The sequence below is a fragment of the Arvicanthis niloticus genome, unplaced genomic scaffold (genome assembly GCF_011762505.2).
Source record: "Arvicanthis niloticus isolate mArvNil1 unplaced genomic scaffold, mArvNil1.pat.X pat_scaffold_73_arrow_ctg1, whole genome shotgun sequence".
Classification (NCBI taxonomy): Eukaryota; Metazoa; Chordata; class Mammalia; order Rodentia; family Muridae; genus Arvicanthis; species Arvicanthis niloticus.
Window position 1 is genome coordinate 164992 of NW_023046343.1, and position 14432 is coordinate 179423.

The window sequence follows — 14432 nt, forward strand, 5'->3', positions numbered from 1 at the left end:
TCTGCCCCCCCCCCACCCAAATCTCCACCCAATGAAAACTAAACCTTGCCTATAAGATGCAGGTTTCTAACCTTCTGGAACTAACCCTGGTTGGTCTCTTAGCTGCTGCCTAGGTCCTCGTGACCTTGTTTCCTCTACTTTCCTGTCAAACAACTACTGGATTCTGGTGGAGGTGTGCTGTACTTGCAACAGCCTCATCTTTCATGTGCCTTTTGTCTCAGAGAAGCAGTACTGTGTGCCTTCACCATCTTTTGCTCGGTGGGAAGCCCAGTGTGGTGGTAGGTGGGAAGTGACTAGAGTCAGAGGCACTCCCATGGGGCATGTCCTGTGCTCTCAGTTTTGTAGGCAGGAGGCCTGGAGGCCAGCCCATCCTGCTGTGACTGACTCGGTTCCAGCTCTAAGGAACTTCACTTGACTATGGGCAGGGTTCACTTGTGCTGTTGACTTGGCCCAGCTTTCCAGCTCCTCTTAGGGTGATAATTCCTGGGGATGTGATGAGGTTTAACTTGGGACATGAGTAGGATCTAAAGTTACCAGTTAGCTGGTGTTGGGGGTATATCTGGAGGGTAGAGTGTCCTGTGTGTGTACACATGTGCACTTGTACTCGCACACACAGAGTCAAGGCCAACTCTGTGGATTACATTCTTCCACCTCTGCGTGGTTACAGGACTCCAGCACAGGATGTCTGGGCTGCCCAGCAAGACTAACTTTTACCCCTGAGCCGTCTCTCTAGCCTTTGTCACGCCTTGAATCTGTAATGTGCCTTTATATTTGGATGTTTGTGGACTATGACACTCTCATCTCATCCCTGGGTCTTATGTCTTCCATATCAGTCTTGTTCAGCAGTCACCCTTACTGGATCTTTCAAAAAGATGCCAGTGTAGTATTAGCCATGTCTCTCTCCACATCCCTGGGCAAGCCTGGCTTGCTGCCTTTCTTTCAGTAATGGATGACGTGCCTGGCTTAGATCACTCTCATCCCCCCTAGCCTCCTTACACTGTTGAGCTTGTGGAAGCCCTGATATATTAATGGCCAGCTAAGAAGTGACAGTGAGTGTGTGAATGGGACCGGAGGTGAATTCAGGTGCCACCATGGAAGGTGAAAGCAGGGGGTTGGTGAAGACACACAAAAGGACTCGTAGCCTAATGGTTTTTAAAGTGTGTGTGTGTGTGTGCATGAGCTATTGTGATCCTATGAAATTCCTGGCCTGGCCACATGGCCTACACGTGTAACAGTCCACCAGGACACTAGGGGCAGAGGAAACACACACTACTACTGGACAAAGTGGTCTCACTGTCTGCCACCACACTGTGCCAACCTTCCTGATCCCCAAAAACCCAGCACATCAGTGTAGCTGAAAACACATGTCTAAGTCTCCATTGCACCGCGGGTTACCCCAGCTGTCTCTGCTGCTTTTTGCCATCCTGTGCTCACCAGAGATCTGCTAGTCCCTTATTTTCAACCTGGGGTTATGCTGTTCTCTTTTGAGAGCATCTTCTATAGCACAGACTGGCCTCAACTTCCTGCCTCAATCTAAAAGACCTGGACTTACAGGTGTGTAACCCCACTCTGAGCTGATTTTCAGGGTTTCTGGGATCAGCTCTTACATCTAATTCTTGTTGTGGTAAAGAGGGATAGCACTGCTTATTCTGCTGAGAATAAAAAGAACACTTATTGGGGGCTATTGGTTCAGCTTCCATGGCTGTAATTACCTTGGCTTATATCCATTTGAAACTGCAGTTCCAGGCATCTGATGCCCGCTTCTGGTCTCCTTGGGCACCAGGCAAAGATACAGTTACAAAACATACACTCAGATCAAAACACATGAAATGCCTCTAAACCTTCCCTTCCCTACATCTCCTCCTCTCTTCTCTCTTCTTCTTGCCTGCCCCAACCCCAACAACCACCTTCTTCTACTTCCTGAGACAAGGTTCTATGGCCCAGGCTAGCCTCAAGCTGCCTGTAGCTGGATGATCTGACCCCTGATCCCCCCTGGCCTCCCTCGACTGCTGGTATTCCAGGTTATCTGCAGCCACGGAGATGTCAACTGTCATCTGAATGATTTATTTACTTTGTTTTTGGGTGTCCTACTTCTGTGTCACATGCACTGTACTGCATGACCTAAGTCCCTGGCACTGTCTGCCAAAGCTTGGGCCACCATATGGAAGGAACACAAAACACATGGACCAGCACACTTCATGAGTTAGGTGAGAGGAAGCCCTAAAATAAACTGTCAGGAGCCAACTTGGGAGAAGCTAGAAATAGCAGGTGACATTCCCGAGATGGGTCCACTTTGGATCTAATTTATGACAGAACTACAGTAGGTAAGGCCCATCAGAAATTCATTTTAGAAAGATTCCTGCTGTTGATATGTTTCTGGTTATTAAATATATGTAACTATCACTAGGTATTAACCCCTACTTAATGAGGAGATCTCTGGAGAACAATGAAGATGTATTGTCTTGTGATGCTATATAGACAATTTCTTTTCATTTTCTTTTTAGGTTTTTTTTGAGACAGGGTTTTCTCTGTTAGTCCTGGCCATGCCGGGAACTCACTCTGTAGAACCAGTCTGGGCCTTGAACTCAGAAATCCACCTGCCTTTGCCTCCCAAGTGCTGGGATTAAAGGCGTGGGCCCACCACCGCCCTACAATAGATGATTTCTTAATTCTTAACAATGATCCTGGAAGAATTCCTAAAATAATGTCAGTGGTTACTAAACTCTTGTGTACTGGGACTAACTATTAGGTTCTCTCTCTCTCTCTCTCTCTCTCTCTCTCTCTCTCTCTCCTCGTGTCTCTCTCTCCTCTCTCTCTCGTCTCTCTCTCTCTCTCTATATATATATATATATATAATATAATATATATATATATATAATATATATATATTTAATGTCTGAGTACACATTCACTGTCTTAAGAAATACCAGAAGAGGGCATTGAATCCCATTACAGATGGCTGTGAGCCACCGTGTGGTTGTTGCTGGAACTGAACTCAGAACCTCTGGAAGAGAAGTCAGTAAACCCTGAGTCATCTCTCCAGCCCCTATTAGGTCTTCTCTGATGTCAAAACTACAAGAACTCTGCCTGTCTTTAGAAAATAGAAGCGACATGACTCTATTAAGAAAGCTTTATTTATAGAAGTTAAAAAGCACAGTTTACATCAGAGGAGATGTCTGTGCTGAAGAGATGAAATAGGAAAACATTGTCAGTCGGAGTCACAGGCCTCTGGTTCAATGTTGGCAGCCACTGCAGAGGCCAGGCTGTCCTCCTGGCCTTTCAGCCGTTCACCTGGATGGAGAGAGAGCAGAGCAAGTGGAAAGGTCTGTGATGAAGTCACTGCTCCAAGGGCAGGCCCCCACTGGCCAGAGTGCACTTACGGATCAGCTCTGCAATGGCACTCTGGGTCTGCTTCTCCAGCTTCTCCAGCTTCTTAGCCACATCTCTCCTTCAGATCCCTACATCAGGAGAGAGGGGAAATGCAGAAGCTAAGGGTTAGCATGGTGTGGCCCTGGGATCTTCCTGCAGGGCTTTGATATTTATCCTGCCTGAGATGCTGCTCTGGGGAGAACATGATGCTACCTTCTCTGCTTTTCTGGACCCTATCATCCATCAGCCTTCCTAACTCCACCGAGGTAACTGAGAGAAGGGGACGCCTACCACACACTCAGTCAAGGTAGAAGACTGAACAGAATGGTGGCTGGCTCCGTGGGATCCCCCTTCTATGTCCCCTAAGTCAGCATCAGAGAGAAACTTGTGGTGGCCAACTGTCAGCCCTATTCCCCCTCTGGCCACAGCCTCCCACCCCCACTCTTGGGGCTTCCAGAATTCCTAAAAATCAGCCTGAGTTCTCTAGTTCTGGAGTTCCTTCAGCATACACCTCATGGCTGTTTCATCAAATTAAAGCACTGTGGTAGGTGCTGTCACCCACCCCACAGATCTACAGGCACCAACAAACGTGCCTACAGCACCTTCCCTCACCCATATTCTCAGCTCACTCAGAGGGGCTTCCAGGCTTGAAGAGATTGGGTTCCCTACTTCACAGTGAAAACAGAGGCCTAAGCCCTATCTGCTTGCCCATCCATCTCTTCACTGTGGTATCCTGAGCACACAGGGGTGCACTGCTAAGTCGGAGCCCCCAGAGTATGTGAGTTTTGCCCCCTACAGAAGAGGCTCGAAAGGATGCCTGCTCTTTCATCCCTCGGGCCCCTCTTCAGCACTTTACCCTCGCCCATGTCTCATGCCTTACTTACTTAGCCCTCATCCCTGACTCTCTTGGGCAGAGCTATGCCTGCAGTGCTTGTCCCTATTCCCTATCTGTCCTTGGCTGTCCTCCCAGCCGAGGCCTCTGACATGCACCAAACACCATCACCTCCCCAAAAAGCTTGTGCCAGCCTTCATGGACAACACTCACCAGTCAGGTTTCCGAGATGGCAGGTTGGCCAGGTCCTAGGGAGAGAGGAGACAATGCTTCATGGCCAAGGCCCAGCCTGAGAGGGAGTGCAGAGACTGGGCATAGAGGCAGAAAAATGCAGGCAGGCAAGGAAGTTAGTAGGGTGGGAACAGAGACAGCTAGAGAAGGAAGCAGCACAAGCAGGGAGGGGCCTCCCAGGTACTCACCACTTCCTCAATGACAGGCTCTGGCTTGCAGCCTCCAGCTGCTCCTTCACCTTCTCCTCCACTAGAGGGGGAAAGAACAACACAGGCCTGGTGGGTGGGAGCTGTTCCTCCAGACTTAACAGCCAAAAGGGCCCCAGGGAAGAGGAGGGACACCACTCAGCAGCAACCCTGGAAGACATCTGGTCTCCTAGGTTGAAGGCAGACCCCAGGGCCCAGAAAGGGACAGAGCAGGCTATAGCTGGAGTGGACAAGGCCCGGGCCTCAGGCTTCCAGATACAAAATGGGAGGAGCCTGTGTCCATGGGAGCTATGGCACTAAAAGGGAAGGTCCTAGGGATGGCCTCTAGGTCTGGCATGGCTGGAGTCTGGGTGCCTTATCTTCCCTTTCATCCCACCTCAGACTCATGACAGGCACCTCCTGCCTCCAGTAAGTCCCTAGGTCTCTCTCTGAGTGTCCCCTTCTGGGGACGGATGCCTGAAACGGAACAACGTGGACAGCCTTCAGACCTGTCACCAGGGATGTGTTTCTCTGACATTCCTTTCTTCTGCCAAACTTAAGTTCTGGTAGCCTCCTGGTAGAGGCCTAGGGCCAGTTTCTCATCACCCTCCCACCCTGTGGGGTGCCCATGCCACCGGCCACTACTCCATGGGGCAGGGAGAGGAGTAGCAACGAACAATAGGGCAACTTCTGAATTTTTGATGAGGTATTTACTCATTCATTACTTGCACAATGGAAAGTTGGTATCAAGAATTAAAAACTAAGATTCTTGGATAAGCATGGTGGCACTTGGGAGGCAGAGGCAGGTAGATGTCTGTGAGTTTAAGGCCAGCCTGGTCCAGAAAGTAAGCTCCACAGTGAGACCCTGTCTCAAAACCAAACGAAGCCAGATCCTTCAGGACCAAGGATAAATCTGCTCCTGTGACTAGGAGGTTCCCTCTTCACCCTATATCTGTCACCCTCAGTCAAAGGAGTGGGGAATCTGGACAAGGCTCTCTCTGGCCTTTGTGTTGCTGCTGGTTGTCCCCTGAGGCTCTATGGTTAGCTTCTCTCTGGGGTCTTTCATTCTGCCCCTCTCCCCAGCAATACAGGACTCACCATCTTGCCTTGCTGCCCAAGGATCTCAGGTCACTTCTACTCCTCATGCCCTGAGGACCTGTGGCCCACTCCAGGTTGGAGGTACAAGGGGCCTCCTCCCTGCCCTCCTGACCCTTTTATGTATGTTCCCTGAGAAGGTGTGTGAATGCCCCAGATGGCTCTCTCTGACTTGGTACCTCTTCTCTGAGGGTGACTGGAAGGAGCCTGAAGGAAAAGAGGTCCATGTACCTGCAACTGGTTTGGCCTGGGGGACCCGACACCTCTTCAGGTCTTCATCCTCTGGGACATAGTTCTGAAGCCTGAGTTCCCTGTGAGAGCAGAGCACAAGCACACCTCAGTGCAGGAGTGGGATGGGATGCCTGCTTCCCATGTGCAAGTTCCACATTTCCTCCTCCTGTCTGGAGGTGGCCAAGTAAAGGGAAGCACAGAACTTAACAGTCCCCCATCTCTCTGTCTCTCTCTCTCTCTCTCTCTCTCTCTCTCTCTCTCTCTCTCTCTCTCACACACACACACACACACACACACACACACACACACACACACACACACACACACACACACACACGTTTCTCAGAAACTGGGCCATGGTTACTGAGGACACTAGCATCTACTGGGTTGTCTCCATTTGACAGTAATGGGAACTGAGGGTATGCCATTTTCATGAGGTCACACAGCAGAGATTGTACATCTGAGAACAAGGCTAAGCCAGAGCTCCTGGGTTGCATAATGCCTCAATGACAAAGCCCTCCATACCAGCTCTCCTAACCCAGACAAACCTCCTCAGAGCCTTTAAGTCTTACAGCTAGTGTATGTCACACAGTCCATCACTTTCATTAGAAAGGGTCTGTGTATACTGGGCCAAGTGATATGAAGATGTGAGAGAGAGAGAGAGAGAGAGAGACAGAGAGAGAGAGACAGAGACAGAGACATAGACAGAGACAGAGAGACAGAGAAGAGTGACAGAGAGAGACACTCTCTGTGTTCAAAAGTGCAGGTGGGGGGCTTTATATTACATACAAAGGTTCCAGAAGGTGGCTTCTGGGCCTGAGGCTATAGTTGATTTGACCAACACAAAGGAGACACAAGAGGCTGATCTGTTTGACACCTGATGGGTGAGGCCCTCAAAGGCCATGGGGACAAGGCTTAACCATATGTCATGATCTGCTCACATGCTGGTGAGACTTACAAAGCTCAAACCCTGACAGCTCTTTTGAATGCAAGTAGAAAATCCTCAAACCTAGGGGTGTGGAATCCCAGAAACCAGAATTCCCCAGCAGGAGCCCAGGTTTTTATCCACTACCTGCAGGCAGTCTCCCAGCTCAGCAGCTCATCAAATCCAAATCAAATAGAGAGAGGACTGTCCCTGGGAAGAGGGGACCTGGCTACCCCACAGGGCAACAAGTTGAGAGTTCCTGATGGGTCACTGGGCTTAATTAAGGTAGGTGTGGACAGTGGACAGACCCTAGGCCAGAGGCACAGAAGAAAGAGCTATTTCCCCACTCTGTCTTGAACTGTGGTCCCTCAGAAAGTCCTAGGTTTTCAGGACAGCCTTCCAACCATGAGAGCTCTGCCTAGGCTAGGCTAAGAGTGCTGCTGGCTTCCCCAGTCCATGAGAGGGTTAAGTCATTCCACAGGTGAGGTGCACGATGCCTGTGGCCACATAACTAACTAGTGGCCATGTCCCCAGCTAACATACCAACATACCACTGAAGACCCCCATACTCGGGAGACCCTTCCTCAAACCTCCGGAATCGCGACCACCCAAAAATCACAAGAAACCATACCTGGATGCAATCAGCAGAGGTTTATTAGGGGAGGAGCAGGCGATCAAAAACGACAAGCTCTTTAGCTCCAAGAGCAGGGTTTTTGGCCCCGTGTGGTAGGTTAAAGGGTCTTTTATAGCATGGGGTGGGGGGAGGAAGGCATTTTCGCGCGCTTACACATGATTGGTTGTTTTACAAATTTTGAACATAGCACTAGGAAGACCAAGGGAGGGGTAACCAAGAACAGTGGAACATTTCAGAGAATCTAGCCCAAATGATCTAGAGTTACTTTTTCCGGCTATAGGGCTATGGCCCCACCTAGGTGATAGCATCTTTATCTGTAGTCAGGAATGCTTTCTTTCCTGCCTTGGGTGAGGCTTCAGGAATGTAATCCAGCAAGTGTCCTTCACCTGGAATGTGAAGGCCTGAAATCTTATTTTTAGTTCCGAGTTCTGTAAGGTGGAAAAATCTACACATATTTCATAAAATGGCCTTCATAATTTTTCACTCTACACCACCTCTTCCCTCTGGCCAAGGCCCCTGGGGCTAGGCTAAACCCGGGGAGTGCCAGTACCCAAGTACCCATCCCACACATCTAGGGGTACCCTACAGGCCCTGTTTCCTATGACTGCTCAGGTCTGGAGTGAGCAACAGGTCACTGGGGTGCACAGTGAGAAGTGGAGCCTATCTGCTGCCATGGCTTTGTTCCCCACAGGGTAGAAAGAAAAGAGGAACAGAAACTGGATGTGGAAAGAAAACAGCAGGGATTAGTGAGGAGAGTAAAAAAAATAATTCCAACCCCACAACCAGATCCAGGGTCCATGAGTAATAAGAGACTACTGCGTAGCTTCACCTGCCACCCCGGGTTCTCAGATGGCCACCAGCATGAAGGGGGCCCAAAGCCTGAATCCCTGTGTCCCTGGCCCGCTGACAAATGGCAGGAGTCTCAGGAAAAGGGGCACTGGGTTGTGCTTTGGGCTTTTCTAAGCAAGTCCAAGATTTAACTCTCTTTCCACAAACAACAAACTGGGGCACAGAAACAGTTTAAACATCCACTGGTCGGCTTTGGAGAACCAAGCCAAGAAGGATTGCAGGGGAGCACGTGGAGCTAAGAAATAACAAGGGCCTCTTTTGAACCCCTGACTCTTGCTAATGGTGTCTGAAAAGCAGGGCTCCCTGCAACCTCACAGGCTGGAGAGAGAAGAATAATGTAGCAGAGCCCAGGAGGAGAGGGCCCTGGCAAAACTCTGGGCTACCCTCTGTGACCCCATCTTAAGAACGGGGTGAGTCTGTAGCATACCACTTTGCCAGAGATAGAAATAGTATCTACAACCCCAGGGCAGGTAGATCACCCCTCAGCAGGGACTGCGATATAACTGGGCACCCCATCAATCCCACAAGGGAGGATCAGGGAATCCCTAGGCCAGGTGTTGTTGGGAGGGGCAAGAAGCTCTCTATGGAGAAAAAAGAACAATCCAGAATTTCAGATGGGTTCCAACATAACATCCATGGGTCACTGAAATCCAAGGATGTACTGGAATGATCAGAAATGGACTTGAGAAAGGAGAATTGCAAATTTGAGGGTAGCCTAAACCTCACAGTAAGACTGTCTCCCCAAAACATAAAAGAATTAATTTTCCACTCTGTTTTCTATTTCTGCAGGGTTTGGTTGTTGTTGTCTGTCTCTGTCTCTGTTTCTATGTATGAATGTATGAATGTATGTATGTATGTATGTATGTATGTATGTATGTCTACAGTGTGTGTGGGTGTGTGCACATGCACCACAGAGGTCAGAGGACAACTTGTTGGAGTGAGTCCTCTCCTTCAACATGGGTACCAGGACTGAACTCAGGTTTGTCTGTGGGGAACAGGACGAGACTTATACTAGGAGAAAAATAAATAGTATTTATTATCCACAGACTCAATGAACTTGTAATCAAAATGCCAGCTTGTTTCCCTGTCTTTAGTTGACATCAGCAAGCTGGTTGTTAGAGGGAGTGAGAGCAGAGGAGAGTCTGGAGACAGTCTCAAACTGTAGCTCAGGGGAGTCTCAAACTTGTAACAATTGTCCTGCCTCAGCCTTGCTAGTGCAGGGATGCCGGGTGAGCCACTTCATCCAGCATGACTGTAAAGTTTATAAGGAAAGAAAGGATTAGAACAGCAGAAGTGATTCTGGAAAACCTCTTATGGACGATGGGATGGCCACCCTGGCCAGGCCATGAGACCAACTTGGCTGGGGAAGCAGGGGCAGGACCCTAGGGTGCTGGTCCCATGGCTCCTCAGCTGCATACCCTGGCCTTGCAATGTTTCTGGTTAGACAGCTCAATCTGTGAATTGTGGCCACTCGGCTTCCTCCCAGCACTATCTACTCTGTCAAGTGAGCATGGCTCTGTCTGTGCTGGCTCCTGCTCCTCCCCCTCATGGTCACATGTGCTCACCTCTATGCCATGCACCCACCTTGCTGTTTCCCCAGCTACTGTCCTAGCTGTAAAGTTAGCACAGTGTGTTCTCTAAGAACTAGTTAGGTAGGTTCAAGCTCTGCCTGTCTGTAACCATCTCAGGAGGGACCATCTTCGTGCTGTTCAGAGCCCAGCTGCACTGGGCAATATCCTAAGTTTCCCATCAGGGGAAGCAGAGGTTCTTTCATTTCTGATTGCTTAGTTGAAGCTCAAAAAGGCAACATGACTTACCCTAGGACAAAGAGCTAATAATTTCTCGGCTCTGACCTGTAATCTGGATATGACTTTCAGACATCAAGCCTCATTCTATCTGCTTGGCTCCTATGCTTTCAGGGCTGATTGCTGATAGTTTTTTAGGTGCATGATGATGTAGGTATACTAATCAATTGAAATGGCCATCAGCCAAGTGTCTGTGTACTGTCAAGGTGGTGCCAATTGACCTGCAGGGGCACTGGGGCAGGTGGATCTTACTCTGTGCCAGCACACAGGTGCACACTGACAGTAGGTCCCTGGAGTCCTCTGGTGGAGAGAGTTCAGCCCCCTGCTGGGTGGTAGTGTGTGAGGCAATGGCTAGGGAGGAATCTCCAGGTCAGGGCAAAAAAGAAGTGGGGAAGGAAGGAAGGAGAGAAAGAGGGCCCCTTTTCCTCCCTGTCAGAGTCTGGGTCAGGAGGCGTCAGAAGCCAGGTTAGTCTTGTCCCATCCAGTCCGGAACTCAGACATCAATTCTCTAAGTCCCTCAGTATCATTCCCAGTATCATGGACCCCTACTGACACTGTGTAAACCTGGTATTGGGGGCTCATGAGTAAGAGGTCCTAGGAGTTGAGGTGCTATCCATCTTCACAGCCCACCCACCCTTTCCCACTACAGGTTCAGGCCTCTGGCTCCACTACCCACATCCTGCCCTCTGAATTCCATGCCTAACTCAAGGCACTCCATTCTCCATGAGGCCTTGTCCTGTTGCCCTTGGCTGAAAACAGCCTAAGCAAGTGCTGGTCTCTACAGGACACTCAAGGGATGCTGTCTCCCAAGTTTCCCTTCTGCTTCATTAAACTGAAGCCAACTGTTTCCACCTTGAAGAAGCCAAAGAAACCAATATGCTCAGTACTGTCTAGACTCAGCGACCAGCCCTGCAGTGGAGCTGTGGGTCACCCTTTCTCCCCAAGGGGACCTGGCCTCAGGGTCTGTGTGGATCTGATAGAATGCACAGGTGATCCTGCTGGAGCCCTTTCTTCATGGAATACCTGCCCTCGGCTTCATTCGTCCTGCTCTTCCTAGAGAGCTCAGTCCCTGAACGCCACTGTGTAGGGTCCAGCCCAAAGGTCTGGCTTCATATTAACTGTTGCCAAGACTCAGCCTGGCCTTCCTGGCTCTGTGCTCTGAAGGCATTCACATTAGAAGAGCCTGCTTTTCTCAGGGAGCTGTGAAGGCAGGTACATTTCCTTGCTAGCTGGGCCCCCTTCCCCAGCCAGACAAGTTGCATGATCGACCCTCACTGCTCAAGAGGAGAGATGAGACAAGAACAGAACACAGTGAGCAAGCGAATCAGACCTAACCCAGTGTCTACCACAATTGGTCCTCAGCTGCTCTGACAGGAGGACACAGGGCCAGTGCCCTATTACATGTGACCTTTTTAAACCAAGCAAGTGAGCAGAGCCTTGACATGCCTCACAGGGTGGACCTTTTACTGACAGCAGCCTGGAACTAAGTACTCCTTCTTCTTTCTCAGTTAGGATAGGAAAAGGGTCATAACTTATGTCCTCACCCAACTTGAGTCAAGAAAAAGCCACATTTTCCTGTACAGTGAGATGTGTTTGCCCCTTTCCTTTGGTCTTTTGTTTAAAAATAAAGCACATATTACAGACCTCAAAAGCCACTGTGGGCCCAGTCTCTTTACCTCTTCACCAGTGTTAACTGCAGCCACCTCTCTCTATGCATTCACACCGTTTATAGCCAGCAGCTTATCACCACTCCTCTTGTAAACAGCCTGTGTCCCTTTAGGGAATGCCACCACCCAGACTGCTGTCTCCCAGGTGTTTGCAGCAGTGTCCTGCAGAACACCCAGCAGATATTCGGTGAAGCTGGTAAGGACTGGTAAACACACATGTACTATTTCCCAAATTGAGTCTTCATCCTAAACTTTCTCTTTGCTACAGCACCATCTCAGAGATTCAGCCACATGGCGGCCCAACAGCTGAGTCTCTTACTGACCCACCTATTGCTATCCAGTGACCCTTCTTTCTCAGCAAGGAAGAAGATGAGAAGAGACCATCTAGTGTATCAGAGACAGCCCAGAAATGAGACTCAAGGCTCCAGCTAGAACCTATGAACTGAGAACCCATGAACAAGCCAGAAGGAAACGTTCCACCTTCTAAGTAATGACTAAGAATGAGGAGACTGGGGCTGGAGAGATGGCTCCGTGGTTAAGAGCACTGACTGCTCTTTCAGAGGTCCTGAGTTCAAGTCCCAGCAACCACATGATGGCTTACCATCAACTGTAATGGGATCTGATGCCCTCTGGTGTCTCTGAAGATAGCTACGGTGTACTCATATATATTTTAAAAAAAAAAAAAAAATAAGGGAGAGCATGTAGGGCAAATACCCCCAAATCTGGTGGTCTGGTGGCACATGACAAGAAACCCCAAGGTGCTAGGGGCTCCACAAACCACAGAGCCCAGTACAGAGTCTCTCGGGATAGAGAGCAGTTGACATACTCTGTACACAACAGATATGGCAAGGACCTTGAAGGACTGCCTACAGGATGATGTGAAAGCATCCTAACTGATGTTGGACATGAAAAAGATCAGGGCCTGCTCTTTGAGCTATGAAGCTGATTGAGGGGTATGGAAACAGGAAGGCATGCTTTGGCATCACAGCCCAGTTCCTCTGGGGAGCTGTGCCTGCCCATAGGGCCATCCTACCTTCTATACAAAGTATAGACTCCAAGCAGCAGTACCTGTGCATGAAGGAAGCTGTTCAATAGTTAAACAATGAATGAATGAGTGAATGAATGAATGAATGAATGAGTGTGGGCTGAGAAGGCAGGTGAGAGCAGATGATCAGAGCTTTGCCCACAGTGGGACCTGCATTTGCAGGGATGTGGAACACACAAAAGTGCATGGCACACTGAAAATGTAATACAAGGTTAGAATGTGACCCAAGCTAACAGCTGGACCAGTGGTTTGCGACCTGGGGTGGTAACAGGGGTCACCTAAGACCATGGGAAAATACAGATGTTTACACTATGATTTGCAACAACAGCAAAATTACATTTATGAAGTAGCAATCAAAATAATTTTATGGTTAGGGGTCACCACAATGTGAGGAACTGTAGGGTTGCAGCAGTGGGAAGGTTGAGAACCCCTGAGCTACACAGTAAGCAAGGAAGGGACAGTCCTAACGAGTGATAGGGTTGATCTTTTCAGGTCTGAACGTGGCAACAGCATGAGCAAAGTCCAGCCCTGAGGAGCACTGGGAGGGTGTCAGTGGGAAGAGCAGGGCAGTGTGTCACAGCAAGAACGCCCCACCCCAGGCTCTACCTGTGCTCCTCTTCCTCTTCTCTGAGCTGCTTGGGCTGTGGCTCCCCATCTTCCCTGTCCTGTAAAGAAAGAAAGAAAACTTCTGCTCAGATAAAATTCTCCTGTAGTCCAGGTCACCTGGGAAGCCAACAAAGACAGGACAATCAGGACCAGGTCCGATGGCTACCATGCAGGCTCTTCCCTGTTCTCTTCCTTCAAACTCTACAACTCTCCCAGCACTCGGGAGGCAGAGGCAGGCACATCGCTGTGAGTTCTAGGCCATTTGTGTCTACACAGTGAGACCTTGTCTCAAAATTAAACTGAACAACAGCAACAATAACAACAAACCCCTCCATGATCCTAGCCCAGTCGCAGCTACAAGGCAAGCAGGAAAAGCTAGAGGATCGTAGAGAGCAAGAATGAGCTGGTCGGGGCTGGATGGCCACCAGCCACCTTCATGGAACTGGGTGGGACCATGTGTTGGGCTCTAGGGAAAGGGGGAAAGGTGGTCACCAACAACTTGGCCTCTTGGCGTTCTTTCCAGCCTAGAGACTCATCCAGAAAAACCCATTTGGATCTCTTCAGAAGTAACATAATTCAGGACCAGGCTTGGAACTCACTCACTGCCCAGGTCTGTGGCAGTACTAAGGGAGACAGAGGCAAAAGAAGCCATGGAGCAGTCTATAGGAATATTTCTTCTAAATATGGTAGTGGAACTTTTTCTTAAACATGTGTGTGTGCTTGTGTGTGCCTCTATGTGTGCTTGTGTGTGCCTCTGTGTGTGCCTGTGTGTGTGTGTGTGTGTGTGTGTGTGTGTGTGTGTGTGTGTGTGAACACATGTACAAGGATGCCACAGTGCACATGGAGGTCAGATGACAACTTCCAGGAGTTTGAATAGGTTAGCACAAATTTCAGGAGCTATTCCTCTACCATGTGGAATCCAGGGACTGAACTCAGGTCTACAGGCATGGTGACAGAA

The 14432-nt window shown here is 49.4% G+C and overlaps 1 protein-coding gene across 1 annotated transcript in view; it reads left to right on the plus strand.

The window, feature by feature from the left end:
• LOC117702382 (coiled-coil domain-containing protein 12-like) overlaps positions 1-14432 on the plus strand; it is a 154794-nt gene that overhangs the window by 124561 nt on the left and 15801 nt on the right. The gene's annotated exons all lie outside the window — the stretch shown is intronic.